Here is a 23624-nt window from a genome sequence, read left to right as displayed (position 1 = left end):
GTATTGGAGTTTCAGCTTCAGCATCAGTCCTTCCAATGAATATTCAGGACTGATTTCCTTTAGGATGGACTGGTTGGATCTCCTTGCAGTCCAAGGGACTCTCAAGAGTCTTCTCCATCATCACAGTTCAAAAGCATCAGTTCTTTGGTGCTCAGCTTTCTTTAAAGTCCAACTCTCACATCCATACATGACCACTGGAAAAACCATAGCCTGGACTAGACGGACCTTTGTTGGCAAAGTAATGTCTCTGCTTTTTAATATGCTGTCTAGGTTGGTCATAAGCAGACTGTCTAGATTTGCCTATTTGATTGTTATCGTGTCCCTAAATTGTGCCGTTCATATTCTGAAAAAGCAAAATCTCACAATAGACTCTTTTGGGGACACTTGATTAAAGTTCTGATTTTGGTTGGTGTCCTCAGTCACTATGTTCATTGTTGTTGACTTTTTTCTTTGTGCTTATTGATTCCTTGGACCACCTATGCTTTCCCCTATAGCTATCAACCTGAAGTGGTTTTCTTCTAAGAAACGCAGGGTCACTGTCTGGGGAGCGAGCATTAAACACCTCTATGAGACAATACAGTGATTGTATTCTGAAAGCCTTTTATGGATGGAAGTAGCCTAGAAGTGGTCCCTTCATCTTATTTTACTTGGCTTATTTATCATCTTAGTCTTCAAACCAAGCAATCTTTATATCTGTCTTAGTGGGTGGTCTCAGATTTGGACCGGTTGACTTGGTGGGACTTTCAGAAATGTTAAGAACTCTTTTGGATCACTTACCTACTCAACATAATGGAAACATGACACCAAACCCTGAAACTGCAATTAACTTACAAGAATAATGAAGAGGAGGACTCAACTAACAGAGAACATTTCACTACCTGGTGATAATTTAGCTTTTAAAAATTATGCTAAAGAAATCACTAACCACAGCCATAGCAGCAATGTTTTTACCAGAACAGAGCTAATTAATTCCTTGGCTATTAAACCCTTCAGGCAACAACCCTTCAGGAGCCATATAACAAGGTAGTGGGAGACGAGTGATGGAAAAAGTTTCCCTTTTTTGCCTGACAGCATTACCAGTCATATTTTCCCCCCACTCCTCTGAGTAGCAAACCATAAGCTGCAGAAATGGTTAGGGGAAAATGTTAAAGTATTAAATAGTCCCTAGATGGCTATTAAAATAAAAATTCTATCTGCATATTATAGAATTAAGTGAGTCTAAGGAAAGTATTAGTTCTTAATATTCCTCCAGGAGTTCTTTTGTTCCATTAACTTCCCAGGAAGAAGACTTAATGAAGAGTTTCTGAGCTTGGCTAGAAAGAAGCAACATGGCTCTGATTGTTTTTCTTTCCAAAAGATTTTTGAAACAGGGACATTTATTTTTCCTTTGGAATTGTGTACACAGTTGCTTCTCCAAGAATGCCCAAACTGAACATCTTTTCCCCTTATTTTCCTTCTGATTTGGGAGCATACAATCATTTGCTTTCCATAACCACAGATGGGTAAAAACTGTCTCCTTTTCTTTAGTATCCTTACGTTCTTGCCTTGGTTCAGTTTTAAGCCGCTTTGGAAAAGGGATTCACTGTTTGCAGCTCCTGGCTAGGGAATCTGCAGTTTCTTTGGTTTTCCATATTAAACAGTCTGTAAATGGAGAAGCTGAGTATCAGTGCCTTCACTGTATAAATAGAAAAGGTCCAGGATTATATTGGGCTCCATGCCCGCCCAAGGCCCCTCCTCTGAATGTTAAGGATAAAAACAGTGCCTGACTTTGTAAAACCTTTACAACTTGTAAGGTATAGTGACATACTTTATATAATTGCATCTTGACAACCCTTTGAGGTAAGCATGGTAGAGATTACTGTGTTCTCTTTATGAAGAGAAGAAATTGAGGTTTGGAGAGATGAAAATAATTCCTAAGGTCACTCATCCAGGAAGTAGTAGAAGCAGGAGATCTAAAACTCAAGCTACTGAAGCTGTTCTAGGTACCCCCATCCCATTGTTGTTCAGTTACTAAGTCACGTCTGACCTTTTGTGACCCCATGGACTGCAGCATACCAGGCCTCCCTATCCTTCACTGTCTCCCAGGGTTTGCTCAAACTCATGTCCATTGAGTCTGTGTTGCCATCCAACCATCTCATCCTCTGTTGCCCCTTCTCTTCCTCTTTGATCTTTCCCAGCATCAGGATCTTTTCCAATGAGTTGGCTCTTTGTATCAGGTGGCCAAAGTATTGGAGCTTCAGCATCATTCTTTCCAATGAGTATTCAGGGTTGATTTCCTTTAGAATTGACTGGTTTGATCTCCTTGCTGTCCAAGGGACTCTCAGGAGTCTTCTCCAGCACCACAGTTTGAAAGCATCAATTCTTCAGTGCTCAGTCTTCTTCATGGTCTGACTCTCACATCCATACATGACTTACTGGAAAAACCATAGCTTTGACTATATGGACATTTGTTGGCAAAATGATGTTTCTTTTAAATGATGTTTTAATACGCAGTCTAGGTTTGTCATAGCTTTCCTTCCAAGGAGCAAGCATTCTTTAATTTCGTGGCTGCAGTCACCCTCTGTAGCAATTTTGGAACCCAAGAAAATAGTCTGTCACTTTTTCCACTTTTTCCCCATGTATTTGCCATGAAGTGATGGAACTGGATGCCATGATCTTAGTTTTTTGAATGTTGAGTTTTAAGCCAGCCTTTTCACTCTCCTCTTTCACCCTCATCAAGAGTCTCTTTAGTTCCTTTTTGCTTTCTGCCATTGGAGTGGTATCATCTGTGTATCTGAGATTGTTGATATTTCTCCTGGCAGTCTTGATTCCAGCTTGTGATTCATCCTAGTCTGGCATTTCACAGGATGTACTCTGCATTTTAAGTTAAACCATATTAACTCTAACCACTCTTCCCCGCCTCCTCCACTGCAACAGAGTTTTAAGGGACCCAGAAAGATACAGCTATAGCATAAATGAAAATGATGCAACAGATTTGGGAATGAGAAGATGGGGGCTCAAGGTTACCCTAAGAGTTCTACTTCTTAGTGACACTGGACCTTTTAGTCAAGTGGTTTTGCTCATCTCCAAGAGCAGCATGCTACTTGCCACAAAAAAAATCCCAGTGTTATACTCCAGTTTCACAAGCATTCTTCTGACTTGTGGGTTGAAAAATCTTATTTGTCTTAACTATTCTCTTAAGGAGGACTCTTGATAGAAAATACTGGCCACTGTAATAAGTCAAGAAAATCATGACTTCAGTCCTGAAAAACACAGCTAACTGAATGGAATGATTCTTCTCTATTGATTATAATAATAATCATAACAGTTTCTAGGTGTTTTTGAATAATACATATGGTAGTACCTTATTAGTGCTACATGCAAAATGGAAATTTCAAAGAACAAGGCAAAATCCCCCATAAATGGCATATTTCTTCTTCCAGTGCATCTGTTGGCTTATTCCTTGGAGTATGTGCTACCCACATTGCAAATTGCTGTCCTAAAGAATAAGAACAATAGAAAAATATCACTCACTATAGAGAACAGAATGGAGCTTCCTTTAAAAACTAAGAATAATTACTGTATGATCCTGCAAACCCACTTCTGGGCATGTATCTGGAGAAAAGATACATGCACCCTAGTGTTCATAACAGTGCTATTTATAATAGCCAAGATGCCTAAGCAACCTAAATATCCATTGATAAATGAATGGATAAAGAAGGTGTGGTGTATATATATATATATATATATATATATATATAGTGTTATATTAGCCATTAAAGAATGAAATAATGCCATTTGTAGCATCATGGATGGACCTAGAGATTGTCTTCAAGGATCTTGTGCTATATGGAGAAAATTACTGAATTCTCTCATACATGTTGATATGGATATGACCCACTAATGATTTAAAAATCCTTATGATTGGACTTCCCTGGTGGTACAGTGGATAAGAACCCACCTACTAATGCAAGGAACGTGAGTTCGATCCCTGGTCCAGGAAGCTTCCACATGCTGTGGACCAACTAAGCCTTTGAGTGACAACTACTGAAGCCCATGCATGCAGAGCTTTTGCTTTGGAACAAGAGAAGTCACCTCAATAAGAAGCCCACGCACCACAATGACGAGTAGCCCCTGCTTGCCATAACTAGAGAAAGCCCTTATGCAGCAACAAAGACCCAGCACAACCAAAATAATAAATAAAAAATAAAAAACTCTTGTTATAAAAAATCTTTATGATGAATTGTTCTTTTACTGCACTGCCAAAATTTATCTGATAGCGTTTAAAATGTTGGCATCCTATTCATCAGTGAAATTTGCCTAGAGTTTTTTCTTCATTATGTTATGTTAATAAGAACATGATAATGCATAAAATGAATTCTGCGGTTGAGAATAAATAACATAAATTAGGAATTATTTGTACTTTAAAAAGTAGAGATAATCCAGCTGCTATATCATTTGGGCCTGGTATTTTTTGAAAAGTGGTAGTAGACCTTGGCTTTCCAATGTCTTTTGTGATTGTTAATCCTTTCAAACTTGCTACTTCCTATTTGGTCAAATACAGTAGTTTTTATTTTGGTAAAGTCAACCATTTTCTCTGCATTTTTAGCTTGAAGTCCCTGGAAAATAGAGGCTGAAGCCAGGGTTGAGTGCTAATGGTTTATTGGGAGGTGCAATCCTGGGACAGTGAAAGAGGTGAGTTAGGAAATGCGGGTTTGTGCTCACCGCCTCCTGAAAGATGAAGGCTGTGTCACTCAGGGCAACTCCAGACAGGCTATCCAGAAAATAAGTATAGGAATAGTTTGTTGCAGGGAGGAAGGGAGGTGGATTTATCTGCCAATTCCTTCTCATCTCATTGCTCTTGTTGGTCAGTATTTGCTATATGGGGAGCTCACCCTCTGCTGTCCAGATTGCACCACCTGGCCTCTTTGGCTCTTGCTGCAGAAGCCAGATCCCACTGTGTGGGATGCAATTTTGGGGAATATTCATTGGAGTCAGTCGTAGGAGGAATCAGAGCCTACGTGGGTCTGATTGAGTAGTGTTAAGAGGACTAGAGCTTCCAGGGCTTCTGGCATGATGGGAAGATGTGAGGAAGGTCATATTTCCAGAGCCTGGCACTGGCCTCAGGAGATGATGGAGTGATCTGAGATGCCTGCTAATGGGGTGGTGTCGGTGACAGCTGCAGTGGCTGGTTCAGTCTTGTGAATCTGAGGGGACCCACAAATTATATCTGCAATATTTCCATAGACTTGCATCTATACTCATATGATTTTAAAATCATTAAAATCTGATTTATCATAATTAAAAATAAAACCCTGCAGTTATTACTTTCTGTCTTGTGTGTGTATGCTAAGTTGCTTCAGTCGTGTTCAACTCGTTGTGACCCCATGAACTGTAGTCTGCCAGGCTCCTCTGTTCATGGGATTCTCCAGGCAAGGGTACTGGAGTGGGTTGCCATTTCCTCCTTCAGAGGATCTTCCTGATCCAGGGATCGAACCTGAGTCACTTAGGTCCCCAGCATTGATAGGCAGGTTCTTTACCACTAGCACCACCTGGTAAGCCCTTCCCACCTCCCCTTCCCCTGCCTTTTTTATCTTAATATTGTATATTTTTGCTTTTTCTTTTTCCATTAATCAAGTTTGCCAGGGGTATATGCATTTAAAAAATACTTGCAGAGAAACAATTTCTATATATTTTATATATTCCTTATTGCTTTCTGAAAAATTATCTGATTTCCTTATTTTAGCTTGGCAGTTGATGTTATATTTTAAGTTTCTTACATTTAGAGCTTATTAATATTAGGAAACATTAAAGCATTAAACATTAAAATAATTAAACATTAAAATAATTAAAACCTTAAAATAATGGTATAATTTTGATTTGGCGTCATGGTGTTACCTATGGTCCATTGGTTTTAGCATCAGTAGTCTCCTTTTTGTTACTTTTGAGACAATTTGCAATTATAATTTTGACATTAACAAGGTCCCTCTAACAATTTCTGACCCAAACAGTGGCACCATTTAGTTTCTTTAGAAAGATTTGGGTGTATTTATAGGCCTTTCTGAGACTCTTGAATCAAACTTTCCCCTAGGATCCTATAAAGATAATTCATAATAATGATACTTTACTAAAAGTACTTGACATAACCCTAATCCTGTTCTGGGTCAGTGGACATAACCCTGACCTTCTTTGGAGAAATGATCCCTTGCATTGTCTCCCAGGTTCATGACCACTGACTTCTCTTTGATCTCAGTGTTCTAATCCCACAGTGGTTTTCACCCTGTAGATGTTTTGACCTTGCTTAAATGAATATGTGCATTTTAATGAGTCTTGTATAGATATCGATGACCTTTCACTAATTTCATCAATAAAGTAGTTTTTGGAGTGAACTCTTTTAAGCAAATTAAATTTGTATCCACTCTAGCCTTGCTGCTTATTATGGTTAGTAAGCCAGTCTTATCTCTTGTGATAAAGTGACTCTGTTGGCCTCTTCCACTCTGGATCCCATAATCGCTATTGAAAGAGTAGGACCCATTACACAGACAGCTTTCACATTTATCTTGATCCACAGAGTGCAACCATTATACTGCTTTCTGAAGACCTCAACATTTATTTCTCAGTGCTGTGGTAAAGACATGGGGCCTTCTTGGGAGACCTAATTGGGAACAGATATAATTATGGTGCATGTGATAGCTGTCTCTCCAGATTTCTATGTTTTTTCTACTACATATAATCTTGTATCTCAGCCTCATTTAGGAGGCCATGATTGAGTCCAGATTTGAGTTAAACCACCAAGAAAACAGAAGCAACCTGGGTCACCCAGAATTAGTATATTGGCACCAGCATTTTTGCTATTTGTCTCTGTATTTTTGACTTGAGTAAATCTAAAATGATGTTCTTCTCCCTCTAATCTATCATCCCCAGAATCTGTTTTCACATCTATTCTCGGTGTTTTTTGTAATAGAATTTAACCAACTCTTGTGATTTTTCCTTTTTTGTTGTTATATACTCATGGTTTGATTTTGTAATGTACGTCAAAGGACATGCTGGAGTATATATCCGGTTTTAGGTATAGAAGCAATTTAGAATGGGACATAGAGAGAATTGGCACCCCTTGAGAAGGACCTTGCCTAGGTGAGGTGTTTACAACCAAGCCACCTATGGTGGCTCAGTGGTAAAGAACCTGCCTGCCAGTGCAGGAGATGCAAGTTTGATCCCTGGGTTGGGAAGATCCCCTGGAGGAGGAAATGGCAGTCCACTCCAGTAGTCTTGCCTGGAAAATACCCATGGACAGAGGAGCCTGGTGGGCTACAGTACATGGGATCACAAAAGATTCAGACAGGACTGAGCACTCATGCACTCCTATACCAAGTTAGTAACAGACTGGTCTTAATGGAAGAGTGAACAGCTTTATCTGGCAAGGGAAAATGAGTGGTTTTAAATTAATTTTGGGGATACCAATGGACTCCATTGGAGCTCTTAGGATCGCATTCTTTCTTGATCAGTTCCCTCACTTGTACGCAAGAGAAGGACTGTGAAATCAACCTGCATTGCCGTGGTGCAAATTAAGGTCATCTTCTGTGTCTGACTTCAGTGATCTCAGCCTTGCAACATAGAAGAGACTCGTTCTTAGGGTGGTAGTCATAGAAACCCCTTATTTGATGATTGTACCCAGAGCTAAGAATTTTATTTATTTTTTAAAGAGTTTATTTTGGCCAAACAGCATATGGGATCTTAGTTCCCCAACCAGGGATCAAACCCATAGCCCATGCATCGGGAAGCATAGAGTCTTGACCCCTGGACCCCCAGGGAAGTCCCAAGCTAAGAATTTTAAATACTGAGCTTGCCATTTTCTCTCTTTAAGCTTTCCTGGGAGGCAGCAGGGATCATGTAGTCTTTTGCTAATAGTAGGTGCCGCATTGTGGCTCACAACAGGTAGTCATGTAGGTCACACTTCTGCCCAGTGTAAAATGAACTACTGGTCCTTTAAAAGTCTTAGGATCTTTGCTACTTTCAAACCCAGTTCAGGGAGAAAATCATTCAGATTTCTGTTTCTTTGGGAGTCTGTTGACTGTAAACTCTTTGGCACCACTGACTCTGTGGTTTATTTTAACTTTGAATCCTCTCTTGCTAGTTTTAACAGAAAAGGATTTATTAAAGGTATATAAAAAAGGGTATATAAAAAGTATTAGGTAGCTCACCGAATCTTGGGGATGGTCAGATAATCGGGCTTTGACATGAAAATACAAGTAAATTTCACATTGTACCAATTATATCTAAAGGAAATCTAGCTTGTCCCTGCTACAGGGGCCTAATATCATTCCCTTTTACCCTGAAGATAATTTCCAAGGAAGACAGTTGTGTAGAAATATGTATGAAAGGGTTTCCTTAATCCTTTTGGCTCATGTTACTAGTTTGAAAGTCAGGCAAAGATATTAAAACTGAAAGGTAAATCCTGTACTCTCTCCTAATTGGCAAAGAACACTGCATTAAATGTTTCATAAACATTATGCTGTAACAAAGCCAGCGACTTATGCATTTGTTCTTTGTTTTTGCCTGAAAAGACCAGCAGTCTATTCTGGTTTACCTTTGGGTGAACTTTTGTTTTTTGATAGTAAGCAGACTTTTTGCTCTGAAGTTCCAGGGTTGGTGTTTCACTTCTGCTTTTTAAGGAAAATAATTACCTTAATGCTTTTGGTTTTTTCAGCTCTGTTAGCTGTTAGTACAAAGATAGAAACCCAATTCCTGTTCAATACGAAATTCTTCAGTAAATGGAAATTGACAAAGAACTGTTCACTATACTTCTTTCAAAATCCTCTTTGAGTCCCAGGTCTGGGGTTTCAGAATTTTTAAGAATACCCAGGCACTTGATGACTTCAGGTTGAGTGACCATGGTCCCAGCATTCAGATCTTTCAGACAAAGGAACTCTGCTTCTATTAGAAAATACCCTTTCAAATAAGAGGAAATAAAAATGAAAGGAAGGCCTAACTATATGGGCTGTTTATTATGGCTCCATTGGTCAGATTGGTTCTATTCGTTCCTTCCCTCCTTATTTGCTGATGCTTAGGCCCCAGTAACATGTAGTCTGTTCTTTTAGAAGCACACCATCATTTTAGAAAGTGTACACAGTTGAGGAAATGTAAACTCATGCAGAATTTTTACTTAATCTGCCATGAGTTTAAAATCCTGTAGATGTTCCATCTCCAGTTAGGAAACTCTTCAAGAGACTGATCTCAAGTAACTGTTTATAAGCTTTTTGATGACCTCAGTTAAAAATCTCTATTATACAGAGTGAAGTAAGCCAGAAGGAAAAACATAAATACAGTATACTAACGCATATATATGGAATTTAGAAAGATGGTAACGATAACCCTGTATACGAGACAGCAAAAGAGACACTGATGTATAGAACAGTCTTATGGACTCTGTGGGAGAGGGAGAGGGTGGGAAGATTTGGGAGAATGGCATTGAAACATGTGAAATGTCATGTATGAAACGAGATGCCAGTCCAGGTTCAGTGCACGATGCTGGATGCTTGGGGCTGGTGCGCTGGGACGGCCCAGGGGGATGGTATGGGGAGGGGGGAGGGAGGAGGGTTCAGGATGGGGAAAAAAAACAATAAAAAAATAAATAAATAAAAATAAAAAATAAAATAAAAATTACATGAAGTCTTTAGGTGAAAAAAAAATAAAGTTAAGTATCAGTGATTAAGTGAAATTTAAAAAAAAAAAAAAAAAAGGAATACATTTGAATCAGTTTTAATGAGGTGGATGAAACTGGAGCCTATTATATAGAGTGAAGTAAGCCAGAAAGAAAAACACCAATACAGTATACTAACACATATATATGGAATTTAGAAAGATGGTAACAATAACCCTTTATGCGAGACAGCAAAAGAGACAGATATATAGAACAGTCTTATGGACTCTGTGGGAGAGGGCGAGGGTGGGATGATTTGGGAGAATGGCATTGAAACATGTATAATATCACATGTGAAATGAATCGCCAGTCCAGGTTCAATGCATGATACAGGATGCTCGGGTCTGGTCCACTGGGATGACCCAGAGGGATGGTATGGGGAGGGAGGTGGGAAGGGTGTTCAGGATGGGGAACACATGTATACCCGTGGCAGAGTCATGTTGATGTATGGCAAAACCAATACAATATTGTAATTAGCCTCCAATTAAAATAAATAAATTTATATTTAAAATAAAAAAAAAATCTCTAATGGGACTGTTTGATTATGAATGGATTAGTTTGAAATTTGAGCTGGTAAGAGAGTGGGGTGAGGAAGAAAGCTATAAATAGCAGAGGACTCCATTGGGTCTGGGCTTTGTTGCAAAGTGTTGGTGAGAATCCCAAGGATGCATAGAAGCTTTTCCCCATCCCCAGTTTTTGGGTTCCAAAATCACTGCAGATGGTGACTGCAGCCATGAAATTAAAAGACGTTTGCTCCTTGGAAGAAAAGTTATGACCAAGCTAGACAGCATATTAAAAAACAGAGACATTACTTTGCCAACAAAAGTCCATCTAGTTAAAGCTATGGTTTTTCCAGTAGTCATGTGTGGATGTGAGAATTGGACTATAAAGAAAGCTGAGCACCAAAGAATTGATCTTTTTGAACTATGGTGTTGGAGAAGACTCTTGAGAGTCCCTTGGACTGCAAGGAGATCAAACCAGTCAATCCTAAAGGAAATCAGTCCTGAATATTTATTCATTGAAAAGACTGATGCTGAAGCTGAAACTCCAATACTTGCACGTTTGTGTGTGATAAACAAGGATAAGCTTAGTGTACATAAAAATGAGTGGATATTCTGTTTTATAGATAGAGGAACAGATGTTAGCAAAGTTAGATAACTTGACCAAGATCATGTGACTGCTAAGTGAGAGATAAGGTTTGAATGCAACTCCAAGTTCAAAGCTTTATTTTAAACCACCATGGTATAATTGCTGCCCTTGTGCATTAAGACTGCTTCCTGTTCTGTGGGGCTGAGAGCATTAATGGTAGGGACTGAGCTATATTTGGGGAAATATTTCTTTCACAAAACTTGGGAGAACTCCACAGATGCTCAGAGCTACATCCTTAATGCCTTAGCCCTCAGTTCATTGGGGTTCCCTGATGGGTCAGAGTCAAGAATCTGCCTGCAATGGAGGCGACTTGGGTTCAATCCCTGGGTCAGAAAGATCTCCTGGAAAAGGAAATGGCAACCCACTCTGGTATTCTGGTTTGGAGAATCCCATGGACAGAGGGGCCTGTTAGGCTACAGTCCATGGGGTCGCAAAAAGTCAGACACAACTGAGTGATTAACACTTTCATTTTCAGTTCATTAGTTGGAAGTAGAAATTGTTTTCTTGAATAGTTAAAAATCTCAGGGCTAAAAACTCACGTTAATGAATTTTTTACCAACATATAGCTATGTGCAAGCCTTTTGGAAACAGAAAATTTTTAATTTAGGCCAACTTGACATGAGCGAATGAAAAATGTATACCTACCTAGGTGAAGATTCACCCTTTCTTTGAAGATTTTCAGGCTAAAACAGTCCCTTCAGGTCTGGTCTTATGATTGGTAAAAGAATGTAATTGTTTACAGGGTATGGTATGAGAGGTATTCTGAACACACAGATACCACATCCCCCCAAATTTCAAAGCATTGTTATCATTTCTGAAATTTTACCATTAGAGATTCATTCCTTTGAGATGTTATAGCTTTTTAGACTTCATGAATGATCTATTAAAAGTAAAGACTCATGTGTGTGAAAACCAGAGGAACACCTTAAGGACATTGCTGACCCCTGAGGGTGTTGAATTGGTGGGTTGAGAGCAACTCCCTGAGGACTGAGACTGACCAAGCAGCGTGGAGAGAGGCAAGGTTCTCTGGAATGGAGGATAACCCCCTTCCAGCCTGAAACCCTTGGCTTCACACGTCCTAAATGTATCTTCCACAACCTCCAACGTTCTTTAAATTTTACTTGGAAATGTGCTGTTTTCTTTTCACATCTGTTTCCATATTTTCATATAATTGCTCCCTAGCTCTGTAGAGAAACATGTTTTTGTTTCAGACTTGCACGTATGTATTCAACCCAAAGCAGGGAAAAAAAGTGTTACTCCCGTTCAGTCGCGTCTGACTCTTTGTGAGCCCATGGACTGTAGCCAGCCAGGCTCCTCTGTCCAGGGAATTTTCCAGGCAAGAATACTGAAGGGGGTTGCCATTTGCTTCTGCAGGGGATTTTCCCAGTTTAGAGATGGAACCTGGGTCTCCTGCATGCACTCATCCCAAATCCCACCGCTAATGCAAGAGCAGAGACAGTCTCTTGGACCTCAGTGTCTAGTATGGCACAGCTTAGAGGTCCGGGTTCAGACTTTCATGTCCTTTCTTGAATTCTGGAGATAACTTAGCAAGGAGATGAGTAACTTTGTGAATGATGCACAGGTAGGAAGTGGCAGAGGTTAGTGTTTCTGTCTCTGAATCCAGCACTGTATTCAGTACTGCAGAGCAGGGTTAACAAAACAGATTTAACAAACCTGTTAAAAGGAAGGAAGCAAAAGTGGCAGGGCCCAGGAGATACGCTTTTCCTGTTCCATAACTTGTCCCTTGGTGTGTAATAAAAACTAAACTTTTATTTCCTTCGAATCTAATTTTTTTCCCCTGGAACTCTGGAGGGAGAGCATTCCAATTGCCTAAAACTTTGTTTCATTGAGTATTTCTCTCCTTACACTAGTAGAATCAGATAGGAGAGGGTCAGCCAGGCTGAACCTTCCTGTCCAGCTTAGTCTCTAGAGGGAATGCTATTTTTTTTCAAGTTTTTTTTTAATTGAAATATATTTACTTTACAGTGTTGTATTAGTTTATGCTGTACAACAAAGGGAATCAGCCATATGTGTGTGTGTGTGTGTGTGTGTGTGTATGTATATATATATATATATATACACCCTCTCTTTTGGGTTTCCTTCCCATTGAGGTCGCCACAGAGCGCTGAGCAGAGTTCCCTCTGCTATTCAGTAACTTCTTATTAGTTACCTATTTTATATATAGTAATCTATACATACTTCCCTGGTGGCTCAGATGGTAAAGCATCTGTCTATGACGTGGGAGACCTGGGTTCAATCCCTGGGTTGGGAAGATCCCTTGGAGAAGGAAATGGCAATCCACTCCAGTACTATTGCCTGGAAAATCCCATGGACAGAGGAGCCTGGTAGGCTACAGTCCATGGGGTCGCTTCTCAGTCTCCCAATTCATCCCACCCTACCTCCCCACCGCCCTTGGAGTCTATACATTTGTTCTCTACATCTGTGTCTCTATATCTACTTTGCAAATAGGTTCATCTGTACCATTTTTCTAGATTCCACATATATGTGTTAAATATACCTGGTGAAAATCAATTCCAAAAGATTCATGAATCCCAGTGTGTATTGCAGCACTATTTATAATAACCAGGATATGGAAGCAGCCTAAATGTTTATCGACAGAGGAATGGAGGAAAAAGTTCTGGTACATATATATACACACAATGGGATATTACTCAGCAGTAAAAAGAAACAAAATTTGTGCCATTGGCAGAGACGTGGGGCTGCTGCTCTTTCCTGATTGAAGCCACTGCAGGGGACACCCTTGCAAGTGACAGTGTTTGTACATAGGGCTTAAATTTGCCTTTCAAGTTATGTTTGATTTTCTTGAAAACAGAACTGTGGCAGAATTTTCCATTTTATTTGAAACCAGTTCACTACTGTAATCACTTGGTGTTGCTCTTGCTTAAGAAAAGAAATAGTTTTATACTTTATTAGTTACATTGCAGCAGTGATTATGTGGGAAGGCCAGTCTGGGACAGTTTGGGTTCAGAGAATGTTTGTTTTTCTCCATGAGTGTGTTATCAGGCTCCTTAGGTTAGCCAGGGATGATTTAGGGGACCCAAGATCCAAGTTTTTCTTGGCTCCTCTGTCTTCCCTCATTCATCCTCTATTGTTCTCTCCACTCTCCTTGTTGGGTCTTTAGGCTGAGCCTGGAGTCACACTGGTTAATGACTTGCTGCAAATGGATCTCTGACTACATTTCACAGTGAAATTTCACAGTGAAATTGAATTGGAGGGTTTTGGAGTGTGTTGATTTTACAGCTGCCCTTGGCTCTTACTATCCAAATGAACATTAAAAAAGTAGTCAATTATATGACTAATTTTTTTAAGATTGCCATCCAGCTGAGAGTTCAGTCAGCCTTAAAAAAATACCATAGTTTTGAAAACATATTCCATTTGGGTACCAGAAGGCACCAGAGTGCTTTGGGTCATGTGTCAATTTTGTATTAAAAGATCAATCTTTACACACTCTGATTTTATTGAGGTCCAAATAAAAATTCCATTTCCATGACTGTGGCTTGCATGCCATGAAAATTTGCATGCCTTTTCTGTTTTCCTGCTTTTTCACGGATATGTTTTTAAATTATCGTGGTCTAAATGTTTAATTCTGGAAGAACCCAAGTGATAAAAAGCTGAAATTGCTTTATATTCTACCATCTGTTTTACTATTTGTCTTCTCTAGTGAGAACGTTAAATTGAGCTTTCCTATTCTCTTTAAGGCTCTGATTTAGTGAGAGCAGGGAAGAGATAAACCATATGTAGGTCTTTCTCTGGCTTAGTTGCCAAATATTTTATGATGGTCTTCTGTTGAGCAGTAAGTTATGTGGGAGGGCAATTCATCAGTCTTTAGTCCCAATTTGTGTACAAACTGTATAGTAAAACATTTATGAATACCCATGTGATAAAATGAAGTTACCTATGTCATAGATCGGAGAAGACAATGGCAACCCACTCCAGTACTCTTGCCTGGAAAATCCGATGGACGGAGTAGCCTGGTAGGCTGCAGTCCATGGGGTCGCAAAAAGACGGACACGACTGAGTGACTTCACTTTCACTTTTCACTTTCATGCATTGGAGAGGGAAATGGCAACCCACTCCAGTGTTCTTGCCTGGAGAATCCCAGGGACGGGGGAGCCTGATGGGCTGCCGTCTCTGGGGGTCACACAGAGTTGGACACAACTGAAGCGACTTAGCAGCAGCAGCAGCAGCATGTGTTAGATGCCATTTGAATGGGATTTCCCTCTGTTTACTTATTTGATGTACTATCAAGATGGTTAATTTTTTTTTTTTTTAACTACTTAGAAGGGAGACAAAGGAAAACTCAGAAAAATATGATTCCTAAGCATCTTATTTCACTATGGCCGTACAGCAGGCAGTGAGTTTTGACTCTGGACATATGGACCAAAAGAAGACAGCTGCTAGATGCTATAAAATAGTTAAATTCGCCGTCTGGTTTGCAAGATGGGTGAAGATTTGCTGAAAATCTGGAGTGAATGCTATGCCGCAGTTAGTTGACAAATATGGCGGGTCCCTTTAGTTCTAGAGCATAAAGTGTGGTCCTAAGGACCAAAGAATTAAACTCTTTTAAAAGTAACAGTACGTGTGGGACCTGGAGAAAGCCCACGCACAGCAATGAAGACCCAATGCAACAAAATATAAATAAATAAATAATTTAAAAAAGGTATTTAAAAAAAATAACAGTAAAAATGGGACAAAGATAAAAACAATACCACTTTACCTATAATTTGTTCTACAGGGTAGGGGGAGATTGGGGGGAAGGGATAGTTAGGGAGTTTGGGATCAACATGTACACACTGCTATATTTAAAATGGATAACCAACAAGGACCTATTGCATAACACAGGGAACTCTGCTCAATGTTATGAGGCAGTCTGGATGGGAGGGGAGTCTGGGGGAGAATGGATACATGTGTGTGTATGGCTGTGTGCCTTTGCTGTTCACCTGAAAGTATCACAACAGAGTTAATCAGCTTTACTCCAATATAGAATAAAAAGCTTTAAAAAAAGTAACATTTGCTCTGTGTGGTTTCTAAAAGTGATTTTTTATATCTTTAAGGATCTGGCAAAGAATAGCAAAATCGTAGACCTAGTTTAAATTGAGACAACAGTGAAGCGAAATGAAGCACACATACATTTGTTAGAATCAAAACTGGCCTAATAAATAAGACTACAACTGCATCTGATGTTCCTTCCTTTTAAAAATTTTATTAAAAGCACTTTTTATTGTGGTATAGTTGAACTAAAATATTAAGCTTCAGGTGTACAACAGAGTGACTCACAATTTTTATAGGTCATACTCCATTTATTGTTATACAATACCGAGAGATATTCCCTGTGCTGTATATATATCCTTATAGCCTATTTTATACACAATGACTTGTACTAATATCTCTTACTCCCCTACTCCTATTTGCCCCTCCCCCTCCCTCTCCCTCCAGTAACCAATAGTTTGTTCTGTGTGAGTCTGTTTCTTTGTTCTAGTCACTAGGTGTGTGTTTTAATCTCCACATACAAGTGATATCATGCAAATTTCTGTCTGACTTATTTCGTGAAGAATACTCCCCTCAAAGTCCACCCATGTTGTTGCAAATTGTGAAATTTTATCCTTTTTTATGGCAAAGTAGTATTCCCTTATATATATATATGCCACATATTATTTATCTGTTCCTCTGTTGATGGACACTTATGTTGCTTCGGTAACTTGGCAATTGTTAATAATGCTGCTCTCAACATTGAAATCTGTGGTATCTGGTATTCTTCCTTTTGAAGAAGTGATTTTATTTAGCAAAACTGTAGTTTTACTTTAAAAATTATTTTTAATTTAAGTTTCGAGATAGAATTGACATATGACATTTGTTTCAGGTATAGAACATAGTAATTCAACATTTTTATGTATTGCAAAATGATCACTGCAGTACGTCTAGTTAACATCCGCAATCACATGTGAGTATAAGCTTTTTTTTCTCATGAGAATTTTTAGGATTTACTCTCTTCAGTGTTCAAGTATACAGTGTAGTATTATTAACTAAGGTCACGATGTTATATGTTACATCCCCAGGACTTACTTATTTTATCACTGGAAGTTTTTAACTTTTGACCTCTTTCACCCATTTTGTTACACTGCCCCCCTCCCCCCGCCACCACTATCATCAATCTGTTCTCTGTATTTGCAAAGTTAATTTTTTTTTTAGATTCCACATGTAAGTGAGACCATATGATATTCATCTTTCTCTGTGTGACTTATTTTACTTAGCATAATGCCCTCAGTTTCCATTTATGTTGTTGCAGAATAGTGAGATTTCCTTTTTTATGGTGGAGTAATATTCCATTGTGTGTATATATACTGTATCCTCTTTATCCATTCATTTATTGATGGACACTTATTGCTTCCGTATTTTGGCTATTGAAAATAATGCTACAGTGAACATGGGAGTGTATTATCTTTTCAAATTATTGCCCAGAGAAGTCACTGTTCAGATAAATACCCAGAATGGCAAGATCATATGGTAGGTATGCTTTTAATTTTTTCAGGACCCTCCATAATGCTTTCCATAGTGGCTGCACCAGTTTACATTCCTGCCAACTCTGTACAAGCATTCCATTTTCTCCACATTTTAGCTAGCATTTGTTATTTCTTGTCTTTTGGACAGCCGTTCTGACAGGTATGAGGTGATACCTCATTGTGGTTTTGATTTGCCTTTCCCTTTTCATGTACCTGTTAGCCATCTGGATATCTTCCTTAGAGAACGTGTCTATTCAGGTCCTCTCCCCACTTTCCTATTGGTTTTTTGTTATTTTGCTATTGAGTTGTATGAACTCTCTCTGTGTTTTAGATACCAACCTTTTATCAGATACATGATTTGCAGTTTTTTCCCCATTAGGTAGGTTGCCTTCATTTTGTTGATGGTTTCCTTTGCTGTGCAGAAGATTTTTAGTTGGATATAGTCCCACTTGTTTATTTTTGCTTTCGTAATTTTTGCTTTTGGTGTCAAATCCCAGAAATTATCACCAAGACAGATGTCAAGGAACTTACTGCCTATGTTTTCTTCTAGGAGTGTTATGGTTTCAGGTCTTAAAGCTTTAGTCCATTCTGAGTTGATCTTTGTGTATGATGTGAGATACGGATACAGTTTCATTCTTTTGCTGGTAGTTGGCCATTTTCCCCATTTATGGAGAGAGTCCCCCACCCCCCACATTCTTTGCTCCTTTGTTGTAAATTATTTGACTGTATATATGTGGGTTTATTTCTGGGCTCTCTGTATGGTTCCATTGATCTGTGTGTCTGTTTTGATTATAATAGCTTTGTAATATACTTCAAAATTAGGAAGCATGATGCTTCCTAAGGTTTGTCTTCTTAAGATTATTTTGTTTATTCAGGGTCTTATGTGATTCTAAAAAAAAATTTAGGATCATTTATTTCTGTGAAAAATGCCATTGGAATTTTGATAGAGATTGCATTGAATATGTAGATTGTTTTGGGTTGTATAGATATTTTGATAATATTCTTCTAATCCATGAGCTTGGAATATCTTTCCATTTATTTGTATCATCTTCAGTTTTTTTTTTTTTATCAGTTTCCTACAGTCTTCAGTGTACAGATCTTTCACCGCCTTGGTTAAATTTGTTCCTAGTTATTTCATTATTTTTGATGAAATTGTAAGTGAAGTCATTTTCTTAGTTTCTCTTTCTGGTATTTCTTTAGTATATAGAAATGCAGCAGATTTTTGCATATTGGTTTTTGTATCCTGGAACTTTACTAAATTCATCTATTTCAGTTCTAACAGTGTTTTGGTGGAGTCTTATATATATATAATGTCATCTGAAAGATATGCCAGTTTTACTTTTTCTTTTCCAATTTGGATGCCTTTTATTTTGTTTTCTTTCGTAATTGCTCTGACTAGGACTTCCAATACAATGAATGAAAGTTGAGAGGGCATCCTGTTATATTTATGATTTTAGAGGAAAAGTTTTCAGTTTTTCACTGCTGAGTATGATGTTAGCTGTAGGCTTATGATATATGGCCTTTATTATGTTGAGGTATCTTTCTCTTTCTACACACTTTGAGAGTTTTTATTATGAATGGATGTTGAATTTTGTCAAATGGTTTTCAGCATCTTTTGAGTTGATCATAAGATTTGTATCCTTTATTTTGTTAATTTAGTGTGTCACATTGATAGATTTGCAGATGTTCAAGCATCCTTGCATCCCTGGAATTAATCTCACTTGATGATGGTGTGTGATTGTTTAATCTATTGTTGAATTTGATTGGCTAATTTTTTTGGTGATTTTTATTTATTTTCATCAGGGATATTGGCCTGTAATTTTCTCTTCTTGTCGTGTCATTGTCTGAGTTTGGTATTAGGGTAATGCTGGCTTTGGGAAATAAATTTGGACATGTTTCTCCCTCTTCCATTTAATGGAAGAGAGCTTGAGAAGAATTGGTATTAATTCTTCTTTAACTTTTTGGTAGAATTCACCAGTGAAATCATCTGGTCTTGAACTGTAGTTTGTTGGGAGGTTTTTGATTACTGATTCAATCTCCTTACTAGTAATTGTTCTGTTTGGATTTTCTATTTCTTCATGCAGTCTTGGTAGCCTGTATGCTTCTAGGAATTTATCCATTTCTTCTATGATGTCTGGCTTATGCCAGAAAGTAACAAAGGACTCCAAGAATGATGGATACATGTCAGTAAGACATAGAATCCAGCTTAAGTGACTCCCGCTGGTCTAAGCTGGGACATCTTGAGCATCAAAATAATGATAATGTCAGATATAATCCATTAGTGAGATAAAACTCTAAGTTCTACTGGTATAATTAAATGGAAAAGAAGGAAAATGTTTTCCTCATAATAGTTTGCCAATTAATAAATGAAGAAGTATGATAACCATCACTGTAATAATTGATTCAGGTAAAAACTATCATCATTGGTTTCAGCGCATTGAAAGTTTGAGATACTGCCTGTTTACGGAGTCTCAAAGTATGTTCTTAAAAATTACTAATTAATCACAAAGGGCAAAGTGGCAATCTTATAGTGGAGAAACTGGGGAAGCATCTTATATTAACTTGATAAAAGTTAACATCCCCAGTGTTGGGACAAATAATGTGTGGCTCCCGATATGATACTCCTTGGAGGACCAATATTACTTCTGTGATATTCCTTTGAGAACTGCATAGCCCAAATCTAACATGAAGAAATACCATGATTAATGCAACACCAGACAAACCCAAATTAACAGACATTCTGCATAATAAGTAGCCTGTATTCTTCAATAGTATGAAATTCATGAAAGACATAATCTGCTCCAGATTAAAGAATACTAAAGAGTCATGACAGCTGATGGCTGTTTCTGATCCTGGCTCACTCATTTTCTGTCCTGTGCTCACATCATTCACATAGCATATATTACTATTAGTAGTATTGAGTCATTGAAGTTTGTACCAAGGTTATGAAAGACAGAATCTTTATTTTTGTTGTTCAGTCACTAAGTTGTGTCTGACTCTTTGTGACCCCAGGGACTGCAGTACTTCCTGTCCTTCACTATCTCCCAGAGTTTTCTCAAACTCATGTCCCTTGAGTCGGTGATGCCATCCAACCGTCTCATCTTCTGTCACCCCCTTCTCCTTCTCCTCCTGTCCTCAGTCTTTCCCAGCATCAGGGTCTTTTTTTTTTTTCAGGAGTTCAGTTCAGTCAACCAATCATGTCTGACTCTTTGCAACACCATGGATTGCAGCATGCCAGGCTTGGCTGTCCAGCTTGCTCAAACTCATGTCCATCGAGTCAGTGATGCCATCCAACCATCTCATCCTCTGTCATCCCCTTCTCCTCCTGCCTTCAATCTTTTCCAGCATCAGAGTCTTTTCAAATGAGTCAGTTCTTTGCATCAGGTGGCCAAAGTATTGGAGTTTTCAGCTTTAACATCAGTCCTTCCAATGAATATTCAGGACTGATTTCCTTCAGGATGGACTGGTTGGATCTCCTTGGAGTCCAAGGGACTCTCAAGAGTCTTCTCCAGCACCACAGTTCAAAAGCATCAATTCTTTGGCACTCAGCTTTCTTTATAGTTGAACTCTCACATCCATACATGACTACTGGAAAAACCATAGCTTTGACTATACAGACCTTTGCTGGCAAAGTAGTGTCTCTGCTTTTTAATATGCTATCTAGGTTGGTCATAGCTTTTCTTCCAAGGAACAAGCATCTTTAAATTTCATGGCTGCAATCACCATCTGCAGTGATTTTGGAGCCCCCCAAAATAAAGTCTATCACTGTTCACATTGTTTCCCCATCTATTTGCCATGAAATGATGGGACCGGATGCCATGATCTTAGTTTTCTGAATGTTGAGCTTTAAGCCAACTTTTTCACGCTCCTCTTTCACTTTCATCACTTTCCTATTTTTAAGGAAATATCATAAGGTATTCAGGAGTAAATGAGCACGATGTTTCAACTTATTCTCAAATGATTTATGAAATGTATACATACATACATACATACATAGAAAAGCGAAGAAGCAAATTATAGTAACTGTGGACTCTGATCAAACCTTATATGGAATTTCTTGCAGTATGTTGAAGTTTTAAAAAATTACATTAAAGCAAAAAACACTGTGGCACAGATCTGAGTACATAAGACAGTAGATGGGCTTGTAACAAGAGCCCTGTGGCGTTTGCCATCCCTGGTGATGGGCAGAGTGGATGGTTGTGGAGGACCACTCCCTCAGCAACCTGGGGCAGAAGACAGTAGTCAGTCAAGGAGGAAGTAAAATCCTCCCTTGTTTCAGAAAACGCTGAGGTGGGAGGTAGGAGGATCTGACCATCACATTGCTTAGTGAGCACTCCACAGCATATGTAGTAGGATGTACTAGGTCAATAGCTGTTAGAAATCTTAGAAAGCCAGGGAAGGGTTTTCTTGCTGTATAATTCGGAATTTCTGGTGTGTTCTACTTGGTATTTGGTTTTCTCATGATAAATAGAATGTTCATTAAACTAAAATTGTAATTAATTTAATAAATTGAACTTTATTGACCTTGCTTCTCCCTTAACCCCTGGCAACCACTGATCTTTTTATTGTCTCCTAGCATTGGATACTGTATGGTTGGATTCATACACTTTGTGGCCTTTACAGATTGGCTTTTACCCCTAGTAACGTGCATTCAGGTAGCGCTAGTGGTAAAGAACCTCCCTGCCAATGCAGGAGACATAAGAGATGCAGGTTCAACCTCTGGGTTAGGAAGATCCTCTGGAAGAGGGCATGGCAACCCACTCCAGTATTCTTGCCCAGAGAATCCCATGGACAGAGGAGCCTGGCGGGCTGCAGTCCATAGGGTCACAAAGAGTCAGACACGACTGAAGTGACTGAGCATGCACTGAGCAATGTGCATTCAAGTTTCCTCCAAGTCTTTTTCATGGCTGATTGCTCACTGCTTTTTAATGCTGAATAATGTTCTTTTGGATGGATATATGGATGTACCACAGTTGGTTTATTCACTCAGTCACTAAGGGGTATCTTGATCGCTTCTCAGTTTTGGCAGTTATGAATAAAGCTGCTGTAAACATCTATGTGCAGGTTTGGGTGAATATAAGTTTTCACTTTCTTTGGGTAAATAGGAGCATGACTGCTGGATCGTGTCAAAAGACTTTGTTTAGTGTTGTAAGAAACTGCCAAACTCTCTTCCAAAGTGTCTGTCCCATTTTGTGTTCCCACCAGCAATCCATGAGAGTCCGCATTCCTCTATATCCTTGTCAGTGTTTGGTGTTGTCAGTGTTTCAGACAATTCAGTGTTTCAGGTCAATTCAGTGTTTGACCATTCTAATTGTTGTGTGGTGGTATCTCATTGTTTAAAATTTCAATTCCCTAGTACTCTTGTCTGAAAAATCCCATGGATGGAGGAGCCTGGAAGGCTGCAGTCCATGGAGTCGCTGAGGGTCGGACGCGACTGAGCGACTTCACTTTCACTTTTCACTTTCCTGCATTGGAGAAGGAAATGGCAACCCACTCCAGTGTTCTTGCCTGGAGAATCCCAGGGACAGAGGAGCCTGGTGGGCTGCCGTCTCTGGGGTCGCACAGAGTCAGACATGACTGAAGTGACTTAGCAGCAATGACATCTGATGCTCATTTGCTGTTTGTTATCTTTGGTGAGTTGTCTGTTCAGGTCTTTTGCTCTTTTTAAAATTGAATTGTTCATTTATTTATGGTTGAGTTTTCAGAGTTTCTTTGGATATTTTGGATAACAATCCTTTATCAGATATGTCTTCTATAAAGATTTTCTCCCAGTCTGTGATTTGTCTTCTCATTCTCTTGAGACTTTACACTTTTCATCAAATTAAAATGAAGAGGGAAATTTGATCAACAATTGAAAATATCTATTAAAGCAATCTAGTTCCTACAAGAGAAATATAAATGTTCTTGCTTTTAAGAGCATAAATGAATTTATCCCAAAGTCCTCAATAAAGGAGCTCTTTTTTGGTACTAATAATGAAAAAGCACACTTACTACAGGCTTCTCTCTCCTACCCACCAAACTGTGTAATGTCCTTCTTTATTTTGAAGAGAACTTGGAACCTTAAACACTGTGTATTAAGATTATAAAGCAGGAAGATATTCTTAGAAATAGAATGGATATGAGAAATTAGGGTCCTAAGCTAGTGCCTAGAGGCCCATTAACAGTAGCAATAAATAATACACACGTGTCAAAAAGGGGCTCCGAGAGTGCAGCAATGGCACAACTAGGCCTCCCCAGCTCATTCTGCACAGAGACACTGGCAGCTGGTTGAGAAA

Source organism: Bos taurus, chromosome 5 (assembly GCF_002263795.3).
Source record: "Bos taurus isolate L1 Dominette 01449 registration number 42190680 breed Hereford chromosome 5, ARS-UCD2.0, whole genome shotgun sequence".
NCBI classification, from domain to species: Eukaryota; Metazoa; Chordata; class Mammalia; order Artiodactyla; family Bovidae; genus Bos; species Bos taurus.
Note: the sequence above shows the minus strand (reverse complement) of the source record.